Raw genomic sequence first — 21,555 nt, 5'->3', positions numbered from 1 at the left:
TAATTCTATGCAAGCTTAAATTAATTTTGTTTTTGATGTGAGAAAGGCCTTTTCTTAATAATTTAATCAAACCTTTTTCAGTTTTTGTGTCAATTTTAAAAATAAATGGTTCAAATGTTAAAACATTATTAAAATCAGATTTTTTTCAAAATCTTTATAAAGATCTAATATTGTATTATGGATATCCTAATCTTCCTTCCAGGTTCTCATTATTTTTTTAATAGTATCATTGAAGAAACAAATGACAGTTAAATATTAATTTTTTTGAAACCTGAAATAGACATTATAATTATAGATTCTTTAATTTTTCATACTTGAGGAACTGTTTTATAACTACTTTACTACACGATTGTTTTTCATGTATTTGTGGGTATTTAGGTGAAGAAATAATTACAATTCTTTCATCAGGTTAGATAATTTACCAGATTTTATGATTTTTTTCTTTGGTGAGATTTAGCCACTTGATGCTGACTAACAGCCTTTGTCACAATTAGACTTGCAGTGTGGCCACAAAATGGAAATCAGCTATCAAGTCAGTACAGCAGGCAGCCCCTGTAACAGATATTAAGAATTCACTGGCTGTCCATGCCCTGGCATCCTTAGAATGAAGAATCTAGTAAGATCAGATCTGCACCACAAAACTAATAAAATTTGACTGGCAAGAAAGAATGATCCTCTCTGGGACATATCCTTTGTAGCATGAGATGGATTAAAGAGAAAACTGTTACAGGTATATGAATTGTTTTGTAAATTATAAGATGAAGTAGTTCTGTAGTTCATCCTTTAAAATAATTTTTTTTTATTATAGGAAAAAATTGAATTGGTTCAAAAGAGATGTATTGAATTAGAGCATCCGTTACTTGCAGAATATGACTTTAGGAATGACACCGTTAATCCAGACATTAAGTGAGTATGAATATTTTATGATTGATCCTGTAGTTGTATCAGATCTATATTTTATTGCTGTAGTCTTTGAACAGGTGGTTTTGAAACAGTTATTTTTGTTTTTAAGTGGTTTAGTTACAAAATTTGAGAATGGTATTTGCACTACTTAAATATATGTTACTTCTTTAATTTACCTTTTATACCTTGGAATTCTCCATTAAACTCTTAATGTTATAGATATTCAGGTATGTTATGACTAGTTTTTTTGTCAGGAAGAATGTTAAATTGAATAATGTTTAAATTGTTTTTTTAACAATTTAACAGAGATTAGAAAGAATGTCATTATTGGTTAGAATAAGATTAAGGAAGTCATTTTTCCAACTTGAAATAACTAATCACTTGAAGTTAAAACTCTGAATAATTGTGTTAATGATTAGTTCAAAGTAATAAAATATGGCAGTCCTGAAAAATGGTCCTTTCGTACATGAAATGTTTAAGAAAATAGCTATTGAAGTAAGATAAATGTCAATTCTAAACTTGCTTATTAAAGCAGTTCCAAACAAACAAACTTAAACTGTAGAAGTTGCAGTTCATTTTTAATTGTTTACTGGTCTTAACAGAGGTCATTGTCCATAGCAGCCAGTTGGGCTAAAAATTAGAAAAAAAACAAATATTAGCAGTTTTATTGATAATGTACGATTCAGTTATTAAATATTTAATTATATTGCTTTATTTGTTTCACTTATTAGTATCGATTTGAAACCATTGCAATTTTGCGACCATACCAAGAAAAGAGTTCGTAAAATGTTTGGCAATGGTAGAGCGAGGTCTGGAGTCATAGTCCTTCCATGTGGGATGTATATTATTTATGTATTTAACAATTTAATCACTGTTATTAATGAAAAATATAAATTGAGTATAAGTTTTTTTTCTTAATGTATTTGTGTATGTATCCTTTTATTTAATCAATTACATTTGATGTGTTTCCAGTATATCATTTGAATTAGAAGGATTTAAATTTAATGAACACAGTAACATATAAACAGTTTTTTTCATATTACTGTGTGATAAAAATGTATAATTGAAAAGGGAAAAATATTGTAATTGGTTATTGAAATAATAAATACTTGAAGGATTATGAGTTATAACCGAACATAACTTTATATAATTCTTCTATGGATAAAAACTATATTTCAAAGCATATTTTATGGATAAAACGTTTTCATTTGTAATTTCATTTAAGGGTTCTAAAACAAATCCACGTACCCTAAATGATTCTTAGAAAAGTTGTATTAGTACTAAATATGTTGTTATTACATAAAATTCTTAGATTAAGATTGGAAACATCATGCCTAATAATCTTTACATTGAATTTTAATGATGTTAGCATAGTGTAAAATGTTTTTGGTTAAATTAAATTACTAAAGATGTAGTTGAAATGGGAAAGGACATTTGGTTTCAAAGGTTGAGAATTATGACATTCAAGAATTTATTTTGATAATTTGACTTTAAAATTAAGAGTGTATTATAAAAGTGAGAGGATTTTTACTTCTCCTTAGAATGTTTTGACAGTTAACCGGTCAATTAACCAGCTAGGTAAAATGAAACCTAGTCACTAAAATAAGCACAATCCAATAACTCAATCAAATTTTTATTAAAACAAAATTAAAATCAAACGCAAACTCTATAAAAAATTTTTTGGTATGATTCTTCAGTATGATGAGCGCTGTTGTTTTATTAACTTTTTGTAGTTCTGAAAGTAAAGTTATTGACAAATTAATCTGCAAGGATAATTTTTTCTGGGCGAGTTGAATTATATTGTTCTTTCACGTCCTCAATAACTTCTATGGTTAAGTGATGTTGACTTGAGCCCTATTGATTCTACGTACATAACTATAACTTAAAACTTATATTATTGACTTATTAGGAATTAAAAAATTAAGGAAATATCAACTTAACTTAACACACATATTTGGAAGATTTATCTATAAAATAATTTCTACAATAAATACAGGTTCATTCTTGGATAATGACATAGCTGATACAACACCATAAAATAATGGATAATGAAATGTTGAGAATAGAACATGACAAGGTTACTTCAGTTGCTGCTATATGTTAAATTTGGGTACAGTATTGCCATCTGGTAAATATTGTACTGTTAGACTTTACTCATGCATGCGTAAGTTATACGTATTCATTTTAAGGTTTGTTTCCTGTTTTAAATGCTTGACATGCATTTTTGTCAAGTAGAAAGTATTCCAATTTTTTTTTTAGTATTACACTCGGAATCATATATGTTCTGTTCTCTTATTTCTTTTATAAGATTTATTTTTTAATTGGGTTTTTATTGTGATATAAATTCATTATTTTAATGTGACTATTTTTATTACAGGGGCTGGTAAAAGTCTTGTTGGAGTCACTGCTTGTTGTACAGTTAGAAAAAGAGCATTAGTATTATGTAACAGTGGTGTTTCAGTTTAACAGTGGAAGCAGCAATTTAAAATGTGGTCTACTGGTAAAGCACTTTTTTGTTTAATTAAATTGCTGTAAAAAATAAGAAAAAAGTTGTAGATCTAATATAACTGTAAACATAGTAAAATTTTATCAGACTCATATGATCTGTTTTTGAGAAATTCAGTTTTGAGTTTTCTACAGTTATAATTATATAAAATTGAACCTGATATGCATATTTATATATATATATATATATATATATATATATATATATATATAAAACCTTTGATCCAACAATGTCAGCTTTATATATATAAAACTGTTTTAAAGAAGTATAGCTTACAATTTTACAAAATAGTAGTAATTATTATCTTGTAAAACCTTTTGAATTTGACTTGGGATGATTTATTTATAATTTTATTATCAAATAAAATTTGATAAGTTAACATACAAGCCAAATTATGTTAATTTTTTTCTGTTGTACTCAAGTTTTGTGGTTGGACAGTACAACTTGTTTTGTTGGGAACAATGTGTTAAGTTTTTGTAGTTACCTGGTATAAATGAGAGGATTTTCAGTCCTTAGAAGATTGTTTTAAAGTTAAAATAGCCAACCAGATAAAACCAGACCTACTCACAAAAATAAGCACAGTCCAATATCTCAATCAAATTTTCATTAAAACAAGATACTCTATAAAAACTTTTTATAGTGTGGTTCTTTCAGTTTATTTTGATAGCCTCTAATCTTTGAGGATAATTTTTAAGAGTTTTTCTGGGTGAGTTGAATTCATGTGGGTTCTTTCTTGTCCTCTCAATAATTCTATGATTAAAAGTGATGGTTGGCTTGAGCCCTATTCATTTTATATATATATATTTAAAAACCATGGTTTTTTATATATATAAAAAACCGTGTCTTACAAACTTATGTATTAGACATGATAACTAAGTATTTACCAATAACTTCAATAACCCCTATTTATTTACCAATAATTTTCATCGGGCTTACCTTACCAGTCAAAACTCAAGCACATCTCATGTAACCGTATTTATTTATAATAAAATATATCCTGGTTATTTTCTATCAAAGATTCGTCCATTGATGATTGGTCTGTACACTGTAAAAGTGCCAATTTGAATGATTAATTTATCTGACGCAGATATTGAAAAATTGATAAATAATGTTTTTAGTATACATTTTCTCAGTTCTGTTTTCTTGGTCAACACATATTGTTCTATTTTTGTTTTATTTATAATGAGTTGATAAACATTGTAACTGAAAATAGAGAAACAATGATAGCAAATGTTACATCTATGTTTGATGAGTTTCATATATATTACATTCAAGCTGGCAGTTAATAATAATTTTACATTCAGTTGCTTGCATCTTTGTTGATTGTAATATGCATTTCTGAAGTATTATTTGAATACTAAGTATTAAAGTACTTAAAAAAAAAGTATTAAAAAGTAAAAGTAAATGCTTATAATATTTACTAAGTATGTATAAGTTAATGTTAAGTATTTTTATAATAAGTAAAATTTTCTCGTTTTTTGTTTGGAATTATTATAACAATACTGCTGACACTCTTCTGATAATATATCAAAACATCCTTTTTTGAAATTGCATTATTTATTTTTTTTTTTTTGTTAACAGAAAATGAATTTTTATTTGTTTTTAGATTGAAGAAAGCTTTTTTATCCGTACATGAGTATAACACTATTTTTAAGTTTTATTGTATTAAACATTATAATCGTGACTAAATTAAAATATTTTTTATACTCGACAGAGAATCTTCGTAATTATTTTTTTGTTTTGTTTTTTTTCATTAAAATTTTCAAAAATGAACTTTGTTGTAAGGTAAACCAATTTTTATAAAAAATAATATAATACTACTATTGCATTTTTAGTTTTCAAGGGCACCCTGTAAGCTGTAATTTAAAAGATTTCTGATTTTTATTAAAAAGTAAAATATGTCTAGGTTTCCAGGCCGCACATTTTTTCTGAATTTTCAGCTTTAAGTGTTAAAAAAAGTACGTCACTCACTGTTTTATAATAGAATAAATGTCAGAATTTGAAATCTAAATGTATATTTTCTTGAAAAAGATGAAAAAGCAAATTATTATTTATTTTAAGTTATATGATAATATTATTCAGTGAAAATGAAAATGTAAATGTGGTTGCTTATTTTTTTATATTACAACAGATGCGAGACATTGTAAGATGTGTTTAATACATCACTAAATTTTGAAACCGGTGTATTAACTTGTACTATATAAATTAATGTATGAAATATGAATAAATATATAGAAATGAATATTTATATAAAAGCAATATTTTTTAATTTTAATCGCTTATTTCATTTTTATTTGTGTAGCGGATGACAGTATGATTTGCCGATTTACATCAGAAGCCAAAGATAAACCGATGGGTTGTGGTATATTAATAACAACATATTCAATGATAACACATACACAAAAAAGATCATGGGAAGCAGATCAGACAATGAAGTGGCTTCAAGATCAAGAGTGGGGTATAATGGTACTTGATGGTGAGTATTTATTTAGATTTTGTAATTTTATTTTCTCTTATAAAACTTATGTCTGAACTTTGTCAATTTTTGGACAGTTTAGTTAAAGAATATAAAATTATGAATATTTTCAGCATAAATGTTTACATTATTGAAACATAATTGCTTATTATTACAGTTAATTTTCCAAGAACTAGTATTAATTTTATTTTAATAAATTTTTACGTATCAATATGTAGTTATTTTCAATTCAGATAATAACCATTTGTCACTAACAAAAATGATTTGTATGGTCCGCTTGTGGCTGGATTATCTAAGGAATTATATTATTATTATGTTACTAAATAAGAATTATATATATAAAATAAAAATACTTACTGCTGTGAAAATTCTACTTAAATGAAGATTAAATTTTTCTTATCTGAATGCAGAAGTCAGATAAATAAATAGTCTTATGTATAATATATTTTTTAGTTTTCTTTCCTGTTTTTGGTTTTAAATAACATAATTTTTAATTTGATATAAATGTAGGAGGAACTTTGAATATATACATCAGATATAAAACTTGCGACAATTAAAAGTGGCATTTATATGTAGTTATAGTATATGTAGGAACATTTCCTGAGGGTGTACAAATTATAGCATACGCAGATGATCTGGCAATCCTTGTGCAGGCCAGAACGATCGATGAAGTTAAAAACAAGGCAAATGCTGCATTAGAGACAGTTGGTAGATGGCTCATTGATAGGGGATTGCAGCTTTCGATTGAAAAATGTAAATACATTAAATTCACTGGAAAACGTGTATTTCAGGCAGTAGATATACGAATTGGAGACTATAATATTGAGGAAGTAACAGTATTAAAATATCTTGGAGTCATCTTACAGAAAAACTGCAGATTTACTGAGCAGGTACTAAGTGTCTGTCAGAGTGCAGAGAAACTGACTAAATGCCTAAATATAATTTTGTCAAAGCAGAGCGCTCCTCGGGCATCAAAAAGAAGAGTTGTAGCGACAACCGTAGTGTCAACAATGATGTATGCCGTGCCGGCATGGAGTTGTGCTCTCACTACTAGCAGAAATAGAGACAGGTTGAAGAGAGCACACAGGGGGATACTACTGGGAGTAGTATCTGCCTATAGAACTGTTTCTTACGAGGCCCTCTGTGTGCTCTTGGGAATGTTACCGATTGACCTTATCGCCAGATATAGAACTGACAGGTTTTTAGGGAGAGCAGAAAATGAAGTCAGGGAAAACATACATAGAATCTGGCAGGAGAGATGGGCGGAGGCTGGAGTGGCTGGATGGACAAGAACCTTAATTCCAGAATTAACAGGCGGCATGGAGAAAATGACTATTGGATCACCCAGTTCCTGACGTGACATGGGTGTTTCAATGGTTATCTCCATAAGGTGGGAAGAAGGAATGAACCCACGTGCATGTACTGCGAACAAGACGATGATTCTGAGCATACGTTTTTAGTATGTAATAAATGGATAAGACTAAGACACGACGCGGGTATTCATGGAAAAACACCGAAGGAGACCATGGATTTCATGCTCAGCAGTAAGGAGAACTGGAGGAAGGTCGCTGATTATATAAAGACAGTACTAAAACAGAAGAATGAAGATGAAAGAAGTATGGGTTTCTAGTATATTAGGTTGGGTGGACAGCCTCAGCGGTGAGAGCCAGCATGCTTAGTTGTGCTGGTTTCAATGATCTGCTGAGGACTCCTTGGGGTGTGCTGTAGGAACAAGAGAGTATTATAAAAAATCCGGAGGTCACATCACGACTTGTAGGTATGATGTGGTTCCATAGAGGACATAATAGAGAATAAAAAATCTCAAAAGAGCCACCGGTAGGCCTGACCTGCCATGCCGGTATATAGCCAGTAGGCGGGGAGGGCCTATTAGAGTAACGGACACTCCCCTGGGAGTGTCCATTACCATCAAGTCGGTCCGGCCCAGGGGAGTAGAGAAAAAAAAAGTATCCAACCTTATTTTTTATTGTGGTAACCAGTTTAGCGCAGGAGGTGGACCATTGTGGAATTTGACCTTGACTTATTTGCATATGATTGGTTGTTTTACTGCCCATTACAGTCATTCATTGCATAACAACTGTGGAAGTAAAATGTATGATAGTGCTTGTGTTTCCTTTGCAGTTCAAAATGACTGAACGGATTGAGCAGAGAATCTGCATTGAATTTTGTCAGAAACTTGATGATATGCAAGTAGAGACAATAAGGAAGATTCAAACAGCTTTCGGTGATCAGGTATGGGTTTTAAACAAATTAAAGAGTAGTATCAGCATTTCCAAGATGGGCGAACATCTGTTGAAAGTCAAATGTTCTGGCTGATCTTTCATCAGAAAACCGATAAAATCGAGAAAGTTCATTAGATGGTGATGAATGAATGTTGAAATACAATTAGATAGCTTGAAGATGAAGTAGGAATTTCATGTGGCTCAGTGCAATTGATGTTAATGGAAGATCTTAGATGTGACATGTAGCAGCAAAATTTGTCCCTAAACTTCTCGCTTATGAACAAAAGGAAAACTGCAAGTTGCACAAGACAGGATAAATGTATTACAAGCATAGGTCTATGGTAATGACCCTGAAACAAAGTTTCAGGGTCGCAGTCATCTCATTGGAAAGTTTCATGTTCTCTGTGACAAAAGAAAGCCAGGCAATCACGAAGCAATATAAAGGTCATGCTTAGATTTTCTTTTGATTATCAAGGCATGCTTCATCACAAGTATGCTCTTCAAGGACAAAGTGTCAATGAAGAGTACTACATATTTGTTCTTTGTCAGTTAAGAGTTGCTGTTTGATGCAAGAGATCACAGTTTTGGGAAAATGGTGATTGGACAATTCTTCATGAAAATTCTCCAGCCCATGCATCACATTTTATTTAGAGATTCTTGGCAAAACAAGGGATTGAACAACTTCAGGCTCCTTCCTCACCAGACACAGCTCCCCTCAATTTTTGGCTGTTTCCTAAGTTTAGAATTCCACTTAAAGAAAAATATTTGAAAACAGAGAAGAGATCAAAAGAAATGTGACAAATCATCTTATGGAGTTCACTAAAAATTACTTGGAAAAATGTTGACAACAATGTAAACATTACTGGGCTAAGTGTGCTATATCAGAAGGGGCCTAATTTGAAGGGTACAAGTCATCGAACTAAATATATTTAAGTATTTTTGTTTTTATGAGACAAGGTCAGATACCTTTGGTCACTTCTTGTATGACCATTTTTTGGGTCTAATGAAAATTGGTTACATTAGACATCTGGTTGCTATACAGCAGTGCTTACTACCTTCTGGGGAGATCATGATAAAGAATTGAAGTGGGGTTTTTAGGATTTACAAATTAAAATCAAAACACCTTACTAAAGTTGTACATTTAATTTGTATGTAAGAATGTATAAAAAAAACTGATTTATTTTTATTGTATTTATAAATTACAGATTTTTTTATTATTAATACATATTAAAGTACTATTATTATATGTTTAAGAAAATAGACAATTTCAATTAGAAAAATAAAAAATGCTTCAGTATTTCAGTTTATGAGTTAAAAAAAAATAGTTTGATAAATGTGATCTTGACAGTTGAAAATTGTTTTGGGTTTAAAACTATGTATATTCCAAAAACTGTTCACACTTGATTGCATGCTTGTAAAAAAAATGAAGTCAGAATTTTCTGTATCATATTTTGATAAATTTTATTTAGTTCTGAAATACGCTAGAATGAATCAATTTCCCTTTTCTCAAGTGATATCATTCAGAAATAAAATTTTTTATAAATCTGTTCGTTTTATCATGGCCAGTATTAACTTAACATCTCAGTTTTACAGACCATACTATTCAGTGTTTAAAGTGTTCAAAAATATAAAGGAAGGCCAGTCCAAAAAAGAGAGAATTTGACAGTAGTGCAGAGTAACTAGATTGTTCATTTTTCAGGTACTTGAAAAGTCTTGCTCTTAACTGAAAAACTCTTTTCAAGACTTTACCCTTTGAAAGCTGCTTTACTTCTTTTGGGTAACTGGATTTTCGTAGAATCAATCCACATTTTCACAAATTTCATTGAAAATATGAGTTCGCATCATTCCTTTTTTTTTTTTGGTGAAATTAAAATAATCCGTTTCAGATAGCCATGATTTTGATGCAAAACCTACCTACTTTTCATGAAATTTACCTACTTTAATGGTAAATTTTAAAACAGTCTATTTTAGTTAGTAATGATTTTGATGCAAGAAACATCTTGTAATAAAATAGTACAGCCATATAGCAATTTGAACATTATCTCATATAATCTGACAGTAAACTCATCCTTATAATCCTATCATTACCTTGGTGTCTTCAGTATAGTAAAAATTTTTCTCTACTGCGTTGCATAAAACTGTTGAATTGCTTTTTATAGAGGCAATTTTAACTTTTAAAAAATTGCCCAATTTGATTTTTTGTCTGGGTGTTTTTTGTATGTTTCATATTTTCTTGTGATAACACTTCTGGACAGACTACATGTGAGATTTATTGAAAATAATAGTAAAAGAAGTTACTGTTTGAAATATTCATCATTATACAATTTGTTATTTTTTTTTAATCTTGTTACTGAGTAGAAGGTTGTAATATTTAAAAAAATTATTAATCTTTAACAAAATTCATAAAACTAGTTGTTGAATGATATATTTTACTCTTCTATCTGTATTTTTATGCTTTTATGTAGTTCAGTTAATTCCAAAACATTCCAGTATCATCTAGCAGTTAGTAGAAATAGATTTTTGAATGTCAAAAGAAGTCAAAAAAAACGTTTGTATCAGAGAATTATAGTAAATATAATAAGGCAGTTACATAAGCATACTACCTGGTTTGGAATAATGAAGTTGTAAAAAAACAGAGAGACATCATTTTAGATAGGCTAATAGGCTAATTGTCTTGCAATTAGTAATAGGCATGCATGCAATTATTAGTGTGAATGGTACTACTTATTAAGAAGGATGAATTAGCTGAGTATTTTTTTTTTAAATTATCTTTTATGAAAATGTATGTGTAAACTGTACTAGTAGTAAAAGGTACCCCTGACTTGTAGTCTGATGGCTCTAGATTTAACTTATTGTTTAATAATTGTTCAAATGTTGATTGTTTTTTCAACACCAAATGAGTAGTACTATTCCTTTCAAAATCATTGAGCTTAATCTTTGCACCTAACCTTTCCAACATCATAACTACTTTGATTTTTCAAACTTTAATTTTTAAAATTACTTTTACTGTGTTTTCTTAACACACATCAGTATACAGAATTAATTTTTTTTTTTACTAAAGAAACTTAATTCAAATTCTAATTTGAATTTGGCTTTAGTAACTTTTTTATTACTTCCTTGTATGAAGTAAAGGAATGTTGTGATTGCAAAAAAATTTGGTTTTCAGATTTCAACAGAAATATCCATATTGACCATCCCTAAATCCATTTTGACTAGTTTCAACATGACATTTGTACGTATGTATCTCGCATAACTCAAAAATGATTAATCATAGGATGTTGAAATTTTGGATTTAGGATGTTACTTATTTAGTTGTTCACTTCCCCTTTTGATTGCAATCGACTGGACCAGAAGTGTCCAAAAAAGCCCAAAATCCAAAAAACTGAATTTTGGATTTTTTCTTAAGTACAGTAATACGCTTTCATTGAGAACTTTTCAATGATATGTCATAAATGGTACTTATTTTCATTGGTTCTAGAGTTGTAGCCAAATGAAATTTTAAATAATGAAATATTTGGATTTTACAAGGGACGGCACATCGGTTCAATCTGATGTCATCTTCTTTTTTTACTTTCTTTTTAATTTAAATATATTGATTTATTAACCTCTGATTGTAGAAATGTTTTTACAATAAATAATAATTCAACAGTAGCAATAAAAAAAAAAAAAATATTAGAAGTTATTAATGAAATAAAATTTTCTGTATTTTCATTAAAAAAAAAATGTGTATATGCAATTAAACAGGTGTACAAGGAAGTCATGTGGTATTATCGTATTTTTTTATTATTAATAAATAAATCAATTCCTAATGTAGTAGAAAATATGATTTTGAATTACTAATTGTGCGATTACAAATTCTTAATACTAAATATTACAGTAAAATGAATTATAAAAAATTAAGCCAAATTAAAAAAAAATTAAAAGCCAATTAAAAGTAAAATCTGAAATCAGTAATTACAAACCTTTCTGTATTCTCTCATTACATTCTATAATTTTTGAAAATAATATATTTGTGTTGTCTTAATGTATCTTAAATAAGTGTAATGAGTTGAAAAATCCTGTCAAAGGAGTAGAATGGTTTCAAATTTTTGAAGAATGGAAAATCTGTAGACTGTATCGGTCTTGTTTACAGAAAAAATTTTTAATGTGTGTACACTGGAAAAAGAATATTTTCTGTATATTTTGATATTAATAAACTGTTTACTTTTGCATTCTAATGTTAAGAGAGAAATTAAGAGCGATTAAATTGCAGATAATACATGTAAGTTATTTAATTGTTATTTAAGTAACAGGAAACATTGTGTTGAAAATAAGATTAAAAATAAAATCTGGTTACAGATTTTAGCTTTGTTAAAGTGGAATTATACAATCCACTTAGTGCAATTTTCTACTTAATTTGATTTATATAGATAAAGGGGGGATTTATTTAATAAGAAAAGACATGTTTAATTGAATTTTCAGAATAAATTCACATAACACAGATCAACAGTACTCTAAATGAAAATGTTATACATAATTTTTTTAAGAGTTGTCACTAGCAAATTAATATTTATCGTGGAAATGACTTGTAAAATATCATCTGCATATATGCTTTAAGAAAATTAAGAGATTGAACGACAAAAAAAATTAAGTATGTCTGTTTATCATGGTTTTATTGTGTTACGAAGTAAATATTAATTTATCTTAAAAGGTCTATTACTTCCTTATGCTATAATAGGAAAACATTCTTTAAATTGTAAAAGTTATTAGATCTGTGTTCTTCTTGGACTTATATAAGCAAGATTTATATCATTAGGTCTAGCAATAGTTCCAAAGTTTATATATAGCAAGGAGATTAAAAAGTAAGAATTTTGTAGGTAAATTTTATACCCACTTATATCTTAATGTAATTTTCCATCATTATAATTCATTTGTTCCAGTACTCTTTAAGCTTCTTGATGTCAGAAGAAAAGTCATTTAGTAGACATATTGACCTGTTCATATATATTGTCAATATTTTTTTATTCAAATCTTATGTACCCCAAAATGTTCTTTAATGGTTAAATTGATTATAGCCCGACAACAGTAAATCTAAGTTGGAAGGGAGGTCTGAACATTCTACTTGAGCTGTTGTAGTTTCCATAAGTGGTAATCTGAGGATGAAGATTGTTCTGGAGGAGACAGACAGAAAACAGATGATTTTCAGGCTTCTTTTTGTTTTTCAAATTGCAGAATAGTACTGTGCAGTTGTAGTTCCTTTTTTAAGAAAGTCAAGATAAATTATTTCCTGCAATACCTAAAAGAAAATGTTATTATTTTTTCATTTGAAAATTTGTTATTTCCATGGTAGAGGTGAGCTTGCATATTAGGACTGCATACTTACTCATTTTCACTAGCTTGAGATAGTGCACCTATGTTTCATTTGACTTATTCTTTTGAAAACTTAAATCTTTCACCTTTTCATGTTGCTGCAGAGTTGTGTGATTACAACCAATCTTGTTTTCTTTGGATTCAGGCTGCAAATAGGCAGGTGCAAATTCACCTTCAATCACTTTGCTAAATTTGAGGTCTGTTACTATTCACTATCACTATCACTACCACCATGTAAGTTTTTCAGAGATTTCCCTTGCTGATTTTCTCAAATAAGGTTTTCTGTTCAGTCTGTTTTTTATTGTCTTTGATTCTTGGGCGGTGAGCTTGTAATTCATTTTCACTTCTTTCCTGATGATCACAAAATGACTAACATCATTCCTATATTCCGGACTTTCTTCTCAAACTTATGTTTTAGTGTTATATGATGCATATGTAATGATTCCTACATTACAAAATGATTCCTACAAAATTTAGTACATTTCTGTACATTACTATTATTCGTTCAGATATAATGATTAAAACTTATGAAGAGAAGAAAAAGAGTAGTCAACACTATTGATGTCAAGTTCTTATATACAAGTGTTTGTTCTATGACTCGTGTTTACCTTGCATTCATTATAAGAGCAAAGCATGAAAATCCCTGTTTTTATTTGAATCCCTCTTGTACATAAAATTGTTATCTATTTAAATTCATTCACCTTAAGAAAGAATGAAGGTATATTTATAAAATGAAGTTATATTTGATGAAAAATACAAGCAACCAAGATCAATATCCATATTAAAAGTTTAAAATTATTTCCAAACACAATATCACATGCTAAGGTGTAATTAATACAAAACTCTCTAGAATTTTGTATAGTAAAACACTATAGAAATCAAAGATCATTAAATATATTTTTGATTGATAAAAAATTCTATATAATTGATAAATTCCTACATCATAAAATCAGGTTGCTCATATTTAATTCTTAAAATATTATACTTAGTATGTGGTGATGGTAGCATTAGTAAAAGTTATACTTTGATAATAGTATTGCATATTAATTCTAAGTTTTTAAGAATTTGTATTCTTGTCCTTATGATTTCTTTTATTAAAAAAAGAATCTTTTAAAAATTCCCGTCAAAAAATACTAATTATTGACTCATTTAATTAGTTTTATTGACTTAGAAATATTTATTCACTGAACTGATTGTTCTCTTAAACTGTAAATTTTTTTTTCTAGATTCTAGAAGTAGGTTATACTTAGTTAAAAATATTAATTTAAGTTCAGAAGATTCTTGTACTTAATTTACTAACTACTATGATAATTTCCTTAAGGAAAGAGGTAGTTGTCCCTTCCATTTGAGAATGCTGTGTTGGGAAATTTAGATTAAAAAAAAAATTATAAATTGGACAGTTTGACAAAAATATAAAAGCAAGATTAACTAAACTGTGGATGAGATAGGAGAAATGTGAATGAAAGACACAGAGTGAAATGGTAGTGTATAATTCCTACTGATTTAGGTTACTGCATTAGGAAGGAAAATATATAATTGTATTTGAAATTAAAAGTTTTTTATTACATATTAATAAAAATTAAATAATTTGTTAGAGGAGAAGAAATAAAAACTTGCCTGGATACAACTTGATAAGAGCTAGATTCTGGTATTTACAAGCAAGGAGGTTTTGGGCCACAACTTTGATTTTTAGACTATGATAAGAAATAATTTTGGATATGGTAGAGATTCTTAGTTTGATTTTCAGTAGGATTAATTAGTTTGTCTTTATTTAAACATTTTTGCGGTTAATAAATGAGGAAAAAGATACTGGATAAAAAAGTTTATTGTATGAGCAGGACTGCTATTGTTTTTCACCATGTTCTAACAATCTCACCCAGTTTCCTTTTTTATCAGACTTATGTATAAGATAGTACTGTATATTCAGGAACTTTGATATAAAATTAGTTAGAATTTGCCTAACTATAAAAATGTTAAACTAAAAATGCTTAAACAAATATAAGTGCTGAAAATAAATGATACATAATTCTTATTACACTTTATAAATAATAAATTATCAAAAGGTAATGTCAGGGATTTTGAGTTTCTTAACCTTAAAGAATGTATTATTAGTAATCAGGTTTATCATGTATTCTTTACAGAATCCATCTAGATGTTAAGTAGTTTCAATCTGTTTAACTTATTTTAGACATTAACTGATTTTTGTTTTAATATTGAAAGAAAATGCTAATAGCAAAAATATTTTCTTTTTACAGAGGTACATACTATTCCTGCAAAAATGTTTCGACGTGTATTAACCATAGTTCAGTCGCATTGTAAATTGGGTTTAACTGCAACTTTGTTACGAGAAGATGACAAAATTGCAGATCTTAATTTCCTGATCGGTCCAAAATTATATGAAGGTAATTGGTTAGAATTACAAAAGAGAGGTTATATTGCACGTGTTCAGTGTGCTGAAGTTTGGTGTCCAATGACACCAGAATTCTATCGTGAATATCTTGTTTGCAGAACAAGTAAAAAATTGGTGAGTATTTTTCTTTCTTAATTTTAAAATACTTTATGATAATTCTTTCTGTACAGAAACTTCACTTTTATTTGATTATTTATCCATTCTACAACTAAATATTACTTGTAAATAACTAAACAATATACAAAGTATATTTTAAAAAAGTGTTGATTGAATTGTTCCATTGCAGCACTGTGGCTAATGTTTGTACTGATTTTCCACTATTAGAAAGCTAAAGATGCCATACGTGAGAAAGTATTTGTTGGTATGTATATGTGTGTGCTTATGCATGCATTCTGTATTTAAAAGTGTTGGAACAGTGTGCCAACTGTGAAAAACAGCTTTATTTATACCGTGTTTTGAATCCAAAGATTACGATACGTATAGATCTAGATGTTCAGAGAAAATACCGTTCGTGAGGAGGATAGGAGGTGAATTGTAGTTTGATAAAGTGCATGATAACTTGCTGGTGGCTGTTTGTGGTCATTAATGATTTGATGCATGTAGTGGACTTTGCAAGTAATAATAATTGTGATTCTTACAGCTCTTTACTTCTTTTCATAAAAGTTTACATAATTTCTCTGTGAAATTGCCCCAATACATCTAGGTTATTCGAACTGTCAACCAGTGTTAATCACTGAATGCTGAAGGCATCTTTTGAGGGAAAATAAAGTGAGCTGGCAATGTTTTGATCTTTCTCATGTGGCTAGAGGACACAAGATGGTGGTTTCTTGAAGAAGTTGTCTTTGGAGACAGGATGTGATCTGACATTGTAGCACCATTATTTTTTGAAATGAAGGGGTTCATATTAAAAGAGGCACTGTCAGTTACTTTAATTTTTAAGTAATAGTTTATTTGTAAACACTTAACATAATAATTTACAGGTGTTGAAAATGATATCCATCCACTTTTAAACAGTTATCAACATGTTTGACTATGTTGGCTACTCTTGTTAGCAGTACCCTGTCTATTTACTGTTTGTCTTCAATTTTTTGCTGGGTGTGTGGATTGCTGCTGTAAACAATTTCTCTTAAGTAACCCCATAGAAAGAAGTCTGAACTAGTCAGATCAGGAAATCTCGGTGGCCACAATTATTTAGAAATGATTCTTCCACCAAAAAAAAGCTGTGCGTCTCCATAGTAGAGCGAGTTATGTGGCAAATGGCACTGTCCTGTTGCAACAAGCAGTAGTCATGCTCATCCTCTTGCAGTGAGGTTATGAGCTTGGATAATTTCTTGCTAACGGCAGCATCCATAGTTTTGCAAAAAACAAGGGTACTATTATTCCTTGCCTTGAAACTGCACACCATAATGCCTATTTTTTGTGGGTGTAGGTGAGATTCAAAGAAAATGTGTGGGTTTTCAGTACTCCAATTCTGGTAGTTCTGACCCATCAAGCTGAAACCAAACTTTGTCTTTGAAAAACACTTGATCAAAAATGCCAATGCTGCCTCTAATGAAGTTCTTGAAGCATTGACATTTGTGAACCTTTTAGGATAATCAGCATTAGTTAGCCGATAGAAAACCTGCATTCAATACAGATAATACTTCAGCATTCTCCTTATGCAGTGTGGGCTGATCTTAGTAAAATGTTCTTTTTCCAGCTTAGTCTTTGCAAAGATCTATGAATACTTATAGCTGCTGCTTTAATGTCCTGTATGACCTGCATTCTCATAATAGGAAAACAAAATGTTCAGGCTATTTCAGCCTATAACTTCATTTGCACAGTTTTTGGGACAGAAAAGATTTCTAGTTGAATTTGTGCTTCAAGGTACAAATGTAAACGTAGCTTCCTATTGTGAGATTAACACTGTGACACGTGATCCATATTGAAAGGTGTTAGTGCTTTCTTGTAAAGTTGTATTGCTTCTTTAAAATCCTAAGCTTAATACTGCTTTTCAAATTCTATTCTTCAAATCTTATCTGAATGGGATGCCTTCAAATGTTCTTTTTCTTAAAAGAAATGGAACGTAATTCAACCTACATTTAGCTGTTAGAATAATTTTCATGTGTTCCTGCATCTGAAAATGTTTATTTCTGATGAACATTTCAATAATGATACTTATGTCAAAAAAGGAGTATTAACAGCCTGCTTCATTTTACAACTTAGGAATGGAATAAGAATGTGTCCTTAGATGTCCCCAAATCGTGATGGCGAATTGTATTTCTCTCTATCCAATCTCCTTTTTCAGTTGTGGAGGTTGAAGTTGTACCTCCTGACATCAATGGTACTGGTTCAGTTGGTGACGAATTTTGCATTTTGGAATGCAGTCTCTTTAACACTTCTCGGGTATGGAGCATCCTAAAACAAATAAAACTAATAATCAATGAAGTATTATTTTTCATGTTATACAGTGACATAAGTTTTTGTACTCTCGGCCACCATGAAACGGTAAAATAAAATAAAATAATTTGAATCAAGTACATAAAAAATATTTGATAATATGATAATGTGTAATTAGAAATGAGCTATAAAAAATTTAACTGAAGGGGATTTTTTTTGAGATTTAAGTGGTTTATTGCGTTTCAATTTTCTAAATTTTATATATACAGTGAAACCTCTTCTAAACAGACCTTGAACAAGACTGAAACCTTCCCATTTTGGAAAATAATATTGTTCCCATTTAAAAAGTGGAAAAATCAATGTAAATCATCCTGTATAATTTAGAACCTCCACAATGTGGAAACTAAAAGTTAGGCACCCTGTGTAACAAGGAAAGTATATTGTAAAACTATGGATATTAAGAAAGGAAAATTAATTATTTATCAGAATTTTTAGAAGGTGATTAAAAATGATAGTAACCTATAAGGAGGCTGTGACAGATGTATGTGAATTGGCGATTGAACACGTGAGCAGAGAACAGCTATAGTGACACCATACACATTCTACAAAAATAATGTCACTGTTTACTTACTGTATGACAATTTTTCTATGCTTCTTTTCTGTCAGTACTGCAGTCGGGTTTACTTGGTTGTAAACTATTCATGTATGTCAAGTTACCCAACGCTCATGTTAAATTTTTACTATGTAACAATTAATGTGTTTGTGGTTTATTGTATTCTTCTGTATTGCGTCTGTATCTTATTGTGTATACATATCAGTTTATCATAATTTTATGATATGTTTTTGTTTTAAAATTCACCAAAATATCTTGTAGTAATACTGCTTTAACACTAAATGAAAAATTTAAAGTTATTGAACTAAATAACGAAGATAAATTGACTGTACATCAGTTAATGGATAAACTTAAGTGTGGAAAAACTCTGATTTACAGTACTTTAAAAAATGGGGAAAATTATGGACGAATGGGTTTCTGCACCAGTTTTTTTAAGCGTTAAGCAAACTTTTATGCAGGTTCTTTGCTCTTTAAAATCTGCCATTTAGAATTTCACTGAAGCAGTAAAACACAACATTACACAACCGCAGGAAAGTCAACAATGCAGCCTCTCACCATCACAGCTGTTGGAACACCGATTCACAAAGAGTAGGTTAGCCACATGTAGCGGCAGCAGGTTGTACCAGCAATGGTTTACGCGCGAAATTCAAATTCCCCGAACTTTTGAAACTTTTGTTTTAAAACTGTAGCGGTCTATGCGCTAAGGAAACCTTATGAAATGACTAAGCGAGTGCCAACCTTCTAAAAATGACTGCATGTGAATGAAAAAAATAATATGTGCACATAAAAAAGGGACAATGATGGTAGTCCACAGTCACCCGGTGAAGTCAGTGTAGATGACGGCCGTAGTCCACAGCTCATAATGTGTTCTAATATCTATATACAGACATATCATACGACGTCTCATTTTTGAGTAACTGTTAACCTGTTTTGAATTAAATCTGGAATAAACCTGTAAACCTGTTTTTGTTTACCTGGAATTGTTTGCACCTGTTTTTACTGGGAGTTCCCACCGCATTCTATGAGCCTTTAAAGACTCTGTTATGTTTCTTTAAAGTTTAGTTTGAATTCTGTCTTGCGTACGGTCAAGTGTCTTTAAATGATTTTGTTATATTTTTATATTAAGTGGTAAGTTCTAGTCATCGATGTTGTAAAAATCCAACGGATAAGTTTTGTTATATTTGCGGAAGATTTACTTTAATGTCAAAGACTAGATCTATATCTCAGGAAATCAAAAAAAAACTACTTTTTATATTTTAAGTGCCAAAGTGTAGTTGAAGATAAATGTGCTCCTCATGTTTGCTGTACGAGTTGTCACGTAAATCTAGTGCAGTGAGTGCATGTTTCTGCCATTTGCTGTTCCTATGGTGCGGAGAGAACCTTCTGACCGTATAAGTGATTACTACTTCTGCATTACTAAAATAGTGGGGTATTCCAAAAAGCAAAATGGCAAAGTTGAGCATCCAAATTTTTCTTCAACACTAAGGCCCATTCCTTACAGCCAGGAATTACCAGTACCAATTACACTTTTAAATTTAGAAGTTATGTTTCCTGATGATTCTTATTCTTCATCGGCTTGTGATTCACAACTTCCTGAGATCACTAGTTGCAGCCTGCGTTTTTACAACCATCAGCGGGCCTCATTTAATAACTCAAAATAAATGATTTGGTAAGTAATTTTGGCGTGTCAAAACGAAATGCTGAACTTCTTGGTACCAGACTTCTTCAACACTGGAACCTGTTAGATAAAAATGTAACGTTTCACTTTATCAAAAAATGAATATAACATTTCCAAGTCTTTATAAAGTGAAGGTATGCTATGCGTCTCTTATGATATTGATTTAATGAATGAGCTTAATATGGAACATATACCTTCAAAGTGGCATATTTTCATAGATTTAACTAAATGCGGCTTAAAAACAGTTTTGCTTCATAATATAAATGAAAAATCACCTATTCTTTTTACTCATTCAGTGACAATGAAAGAAAACTATGATAACTTGGCTACTATACCAAATAAAGTTGCATATGAATAGTATCAGTAGTATATTTGTGTAGATTTAAAAGTGATATGTATTTTGCTAGGGGGTTTTACAGATCATTGTTGTTTTTTTTTTATGCCTATGGGATAGTCAGGCAACACAAGAACATTTCATGGCCTCATAGAACTTCTTTTAAATCGGGTACTTCGAATATAAACTATGCTCCCATAATTAATCCAAAAAAGGCACTTGTCTCCATATTAAGCTTGATCTAATGAAAAACTTTGTAAAAGCTATGAACAAAGAAGGTAATGAGTTCAAGTACTTAAAAGAACTCCTTTCCTAGTTAAGCGATCCCTTTTTAAAGAAAAATTAAATTACAAAGAATTAGCAACTTAGAACTATTTTATAAGTATAGTAAATGGATTTTTGAGTAATAAGAAAGATGAAAATTATTAAACCCTCGTAGATGAACTCATGAAAGTCTATGAAATACTATGATTTCGAATGTCCTCATGCATTCTACTTTTCTGCACTCTTTCTGGAAAATTTTGGGTACAGTAAGTGATGAACAGACAGATTTCACCAGGCCGATGTAAACACAATGCCAGAGATGCTGGTACGACACATCTACGATGGGCGACTGCTGCTGTTTTTTTAAAAAGAGAAGATTTTACTGAACATCAAGTAAAAAAGT

At 29.9% G+C, this 21,555-nt stretch overlaps 1 pseudogene; it reads left to right on the top strand.

The window, feature by feature from the left end:
• Positions 1 to 16,182, top strand: part of LOC142328394 (general transcription and DNA repair factor IIH helicase/translocase subunit XPB-like) — a 40,625-nt pseudogene extending 24,443 nt beyond the window's left edge.
• The last annotated feature ends 5,373 nt before the right edge of the window (positions 16,183 to 21,555 follow it).

The sequence above is a fragment of the Lycorma delicatula genome, chromosome 7 (assembly GCF_047948215.1).
Source record: "Lycorma delicatula isolate Av1 chromosome 7, ASM4794821v1, whole genome shotgun sequence".
NCBI classification, from domain to species: Eukaryota; Metazoa; Arthropoda; class Insecta; order Hemiptera; family Fulgoridae; genus Lycorma; species Lycorma delicatula.
This window is presented reverse-complemented; position numbering and strand designations above follow the sequence as displayed.